At 35.5% G+C, this 5772-nt stretch overlaps 1 pseudogene across 1 annotated transcript; it reads right to left on the bottom strand.

The window, feature by feature from the left end:
• Positions 1–806: 806 nt before the first annotated feature.
• LOC149148185 (putative phospholipid hydroperoxide glutathione peroxidase) lies at positions 807–4933 on the bottom strand (annotated as a pseudogene). Its single transcript, XR_016263189.1, has 7 exons — positions 4767–4933; positions 2630–2879; positions 2438–2507; positions 2111–2172; positions 1611–1729; positions 1301–1468; positions 807–1107 (listed from the first exon to the last, which is right to left on the bottom strand). The product of XR_016263189.1 is annotated as a putative phospholipid hydroperoxide glutathione peroxidase (transcript).
• Positions 4934–5772: the final 839 nt, after the last annotated feature.

The raw sequence follows: 5772 nt of genomic DNA, 5'->3' as shown, positions 1-5772 counted from the left end.
GAAAGCAACGATTGATATTAGAAATAAGGAGAAATAGAGTATGCCCTTCACTATAACATCTAAGATTAAAGGTTTGAATGGTGTGTGATTTCAACCTCCTTTATCATATTACCTATATGAAATATGTGAAAGAAAGTAGGCACAACTATACAAAAAACTTAAGAAAATAGATTGAGAAGATCATTGTGTAATCTATTTGTTATTTATTACAAGCTTCCTATTACTTTTTACCATTCATCTTCTTCATTTTTACTTTATTGTTATTCATCTTAATCATCATGTAATTTTTGAAGTGGCCCTTTTGATAGTACAAAGTATATATAATACTTAGTAAATTCAAAAAGAAAATTTATTTCAAACACAAAAAAGTACACATAATCATCTAAAATCCAAAACTTTAAAAGTCAAGTATCAAATATAAAGATCCCTTGAAGTACATATCTTTTCTTAAATTTTATATTTAAAAAAAAAAAAAAAAAAAAAAAATTAAATATAAAGATCCCTCTAAGTACAAATCTTTTCTTAAATTTTATATTTTAAAAACCCTTTATATTTGTTAAAAAATATTATTTATAATTATTATTTTTTAATTAAATAAATCTAAAATCATATAAATAAATTAAAAATTATATATTTTAAAAAATAATGAGAGAGATTTTTTAAAATGATATATAAATTTTGAAAATAGCATATTACAGGCTCCATTTGAAGATATAAAGACGAGGAGGGTCCTGCGTAGTGTTGAGATTAAAATTAAGCTATTAGTGCAAAACAAACATATCCACATCATTTTTCATTCAATGATAGTTCAATAAGTTAAAATTGCATTGAAATATATGATTAAAAAACTAATCGAAATGCCACATAACATAGTGGATGCAATACTTGCATCAACAGACAAACTGTTTAACAATGCTGCCTTGAATGTTGTGCAACTGAACAAAATAGGTACTTTGATAAACTGACAAACTGCCTAACAATGCTCCCTTGAATCTGTGCCAGGGATAGAACACTATCATGTTGAATTGCCACTTCTTCTATTTTCCCAACAGAAAGGGTATTTTCTTAACAGAATCAAGCAATTCCTAACAACTTCTTCACGTCTTTCTGCAAACACGAAATGGAAAATATTAGTAACTATGTTTGTAATGGAGAATATGAGTAACTAATCCTTTAAGGTATGCATCCCATTAAATCAAAACCCTTTCAATGTCAAGTTTGTATGCAAAAGGACTAAGCAGACAGCTAGAATCTCTGCAAAGAAGGCATGGAACTAAGAAAAGGTGGTTTGTCTAGACACCTCAATGCTCAATGGAGACGTAGTTGGTGCATATCGTTCAACAACATTTCCATCTTTGTCCACCAGAAACTTAGTGAAGTTCCACTTTATGTCTTCTCCAAAAATCCCACCTTTACTGGACTTCAAGAACTTGTACACGGGAGCTGCACTGCTCCCATTAACTTCCACCTACATTACAGAGATGCCAATTTAGCACCAAGGATCTCAAGAATCAACCTGATGGATTAGTTACTTTTAAATTAATCCACCTCTTGTATGACAAGAAGTAGTAAATCTGAGAAGGTATAAAAAACAGAAATAAGATGAAGACCTTTTCAAATATGGGAAACTCTGCTTTAAAACGAGTGCAGGCCACTTCTGCAATCTGTGCATTATCACCTGGTTCCTGTCCACCAAACTGATTGCATGGGAAAGCAAGTATTTCTAATCCTGGAAAAAAAATATTGTGGGCATAACACTGATCAGTAATAGACTAATATATTGTCAAGACAGGAATGGGAGAATGGGAACAGAACTAGAAGTTGGTTTAAAGTAATGCATAATTTTGACTCAAATAAAAGAATTGACTTAAGGGAGAATGGGAACAGAACTAGAAGTTGGTTTAAAGTAATGCAAAATTTTCAACAGACTCAAATAAAAGAATTGACCTAAGGATGCTAATCCCATGCCATTAAAAAGGTAAAGCATTTTGACCTTCCTTGTCTAAGACACATGCTATTATCAACAGATCAACAACCACTGGATATAATAGGACGGTAAGGAAATGTAAGAATCATTTAATGAGGTTAACCATGTATGTTTGGATAGTACCTTGATCCTTATACTTTGCATACACTTCATTCAACTCAGTGTAGTTAGACGTAGTCAACCCACTGCAAGACAAAGAACAGAGTGGCCCCAATTTGTCAAGTTTATAAATGGGATAATTTCAGTTAAAAAACAAATAGCCCTGCATAGTCCATCAATATTTTGTTTGTCACACATTATTTTAGAACTAAATCTTATAAAGAACCTGATTTGAAAAATTACAGAGACACAGCTTTATAAATTTTTTCGTTTTCTTTCTAATAACCTAAATTAAACCCATTATGAAATCATTGATCCCAAACTGAAGCAAAATGTAGAATGTAGAATTACCATTGAGAGGCAACATTGACAATAAGTAAAACCTTGCCTTTGTAGAGGCTGAGACCCACGTCATTACCCCCTAATGTCCTGCATACAATTTAACACAATCCATTCAGAATCTCATATGCAAATCATAAATGGGTGTAGAGAATAATAATATCAGAGAAAACAAATCAAAGAATTAAATTAAAATTAAACTACAAATCACCTTGACTGTTAGGTCGTGGACCGAGGAATATTGTTCTGATGAGGTCCCAGTCATGGCTGTGGAATTAGCAGATAACGCAACACGAAAAATATCAAATTTTTTTGGTTTGATCCAAAGAGAAGGGCGTGAGAATGATCTGGTATTAGCAGAAAGTGAAGGGCATATGGATCAGTGGAGGGTATAAGAGGTTTATATAGAAGTGCTCTGAATCTGGGTAACGCAGAAAATGCACGTGAGAATGATCTGGATTAGCAGAAAGTGTCAGTGGAGGGTATAAGCAATCTGGGTAACGCAGAAAATGCAAGACTGGAGGAAAGGTCGAGGGAGCACGGGGATGCATACGAGTGAAAGGCGGTCAAGAAAATGGGGATTTTGTGTGTGAACAGGGATACAGATCTTAAACCACGAGTGGGTCCATGTTTGAGCCTCCCAAAAGAAGCAGTGGGCATAAAACAAAGGCTGGAAAGCAAATTTGTGATCATAAAGTTCAGATATCTCTACTTGTGGTGTAGTTGTAGTTTTGTGGGAATTTATTACTATCTCTGCAAGTGGAAAATGATGTTTCGTGTCAGAAAACGTGTGTCTGCAAGAAAAGAGTTTCTAGAAAAGTTCCATGACATCCCAATATTTGTGAACGAGTAACTTGAATGTATTAATATTGTAGGTGCACATGTTTTGGAATATTGAAATGGTTAATCTGTTCATGATGTTCTAGAACAGTTGAAATGGCATAGTTAGAAAAAATTAGAAATTTTAACAAATTAGTGGTATTGTTCTAGAGTTTGGTGTTTGGAATTGATTTGGTATTTGGAATCGATTTGCAAAGAGTCTCACCAATGTTCTAGATGCTTGAAATGACTAATGTGTTTATGTTGAAATAAAAAAGAGTTAAAACTTTAACAAATCAGTACAAATGTGTTTTTATTTATGAATTTGTGACTTTATGATATATGTATCTAGTGAATAGGTTATTAGTAGTTATAGGTTTATTAATAAAACTACAAAATTTTATTATTTTTGTGTAATTTTTTGTTCAAATATTAGCACTACCATATAGATTAAATAGTTTTCTCATATGGGGTGAGAAACATTGTGAATGTTTTTTTTTTGGAGCGGGAGGTGGGACATGCCCACCACCATCACTTTACTTAACTGAGGGGGAAGGCATGGCCATCTCACCCTCAACCTAGCTCACACATTGTGCAATGATGTTATACATCATTCAAACACATTCATTACATCTTGTGGGTAATCAGCGGAAGGATCTAGAGATGGCCCTAATGTTTAATATGTGGCGCGACAAGGAAAGAGAGATTGTTACAACAGAGGCTCTGAGGCAACTTGTCACTTATCAAGTTTGTTTCTTATTTTGTTTCATTGTTCCCACCTTTCACCAAGAGTCAATACTAGGTCCCCCTGACCCGACCTCCCACAAAGAGCTTATCACCCAACATTGGTGCACTCCTAATATTTTAATGGAGGTTGTTAGGGGCTCTAGAGAAGTGTTGCCGAGAGGCGAATTTGAGAAATTGGAAAACATTGGCAATTGGTGGAGGGAATTCGTCACTGTAGAGGAGTTTTCAGGTTTTAGTAGTTGATGCAAGGATCATTCCCTACTTCCTTTCCTAGACCTCATCTCTTCCAACAACAAATAGAGAGATATACAATTTCTTTAATTGGGTAAGCAATTAATTCTTTACATTTTGTGGTGGTGATTTTATAAAGTTTGTTATCATTTCTTGTCTTCATTTGACCACTCTTTGGTGGGGTGGCATTTTCTTTGGAATGCTGACAACATTCAACCCTTCTCTTGATCAACAATGCCCTATAATTTCATCGTTTTTTAGTCTACATCGCTTAACACTCGACCTGTCGACTTGTTTTATCCCCTCATCCCGCTATGTCAGCCCTTCCCTAGCCTCAACACTGACTTTGAGCTCATCTCCTTTGGGTGGAACTCTATCTCTCTTTATATGCATTTCATGCTTTCTATCTATTCGATTAACTCTTGGTTTGCCACCCAACTTTGTGCCTACTCCATGCCTAGTCATTCCCTCCCTAGCCTCGTCATTGTCTTAGCATTGTGTTCACTAGGGTAGAAGTATGTTACTCTTTCTCTACACTACTTACTCGTTGTTTCGTTGGCTTCTGCACCCATCCCTCATCAACATGCCAAGAGTCGACGAGGCTCTTCCAAGTTGGTTGAGAGTAGTGCCAGGGGCCACTTGCACGCCCACTATGCTATTTAGAGATTCCACATCCAAGCCCCTAAACATATCTAGTAGGAAATTCACCATGTAGTCGCAGAATTTATGTCCAATTGAGATGAATTCTCTGATGTTGAAGTCTCGGCCTCAATCATTGAGTGGGCACCGGACCCACGCCACTCTCATAGATGGTAGAATCAACAACTCATTATGATTAAGCTTCACTGAGATGTCAAGGCTTTCTTAGGAAAAAAAAGTTGGAGCGAAATGAAGCCAAGAGAGAAATATTCCTCCAACTCAATGACATAGAGGCTTAGCATAGGGACATGTCCCTTGAGCATCGAGATTTAGCTCTTTAGTTGGCTTGAACTAAACCCATACCATCTCGTGGCAAGGGCCCAAAATTGGCAGGCACATCGACGACTCTCATCAATGTTTCTACCTCCACTTGACCTCCTCCATGGGTTGTAGTTTTGTTAGCAGACCTTCCCTCTAGGGTGGCACTATGGTTTTTTCTTCTACTATCTCTATGCAACCATATGTTGGTTTTGCTCAGTCTAGTCAAATGTATTACTTAATGAAAACTAATGTTAGAAACACGTTTAGAAAATGGCTTAGCCATTGCTAGTTATATGAAATTTTTTGGACCACAATACTACTCTTCCATTGTTCGGTTACCCCGACACTAGGCCATGGGGGAAGAAGTAGAAATTATGGATGCACACAATATATCTTTCTAATTACCAATAGAACACACACACACACACACACACACATAATTTTTATTGAATGTCAATAGACATCAAAACACTTCAAAAACCCATAAAAATTAGCACAAGCATATAAATTAAATGGTCGATAAATTCCCATAGGAGCCAATCAACAATAAAAATCAAAACACACACTTCATAATACATCTCACATTGCCC

Source organism: Pinus tabuliformis, chromosome 9 (assembly GCF_031772625.1).
Source record: "Pinus tabuliformis cultivar Carrire ecotype Pingquan chromosome 9, CPIR1, whole genome shotgun sequence".
Classification (NCBI taxonomy): domain Eukaryota; kingdom Viridiplantae; phylum Streptophyta; class Pinopsida; order Pinales; family Pinaceae; genus Pinus; species Pinus tabuliformis.
Note: the sequence above shows the minus strand (reverse complement) of the source record. Positions and strands in the feature narration are given on the sequence as shown.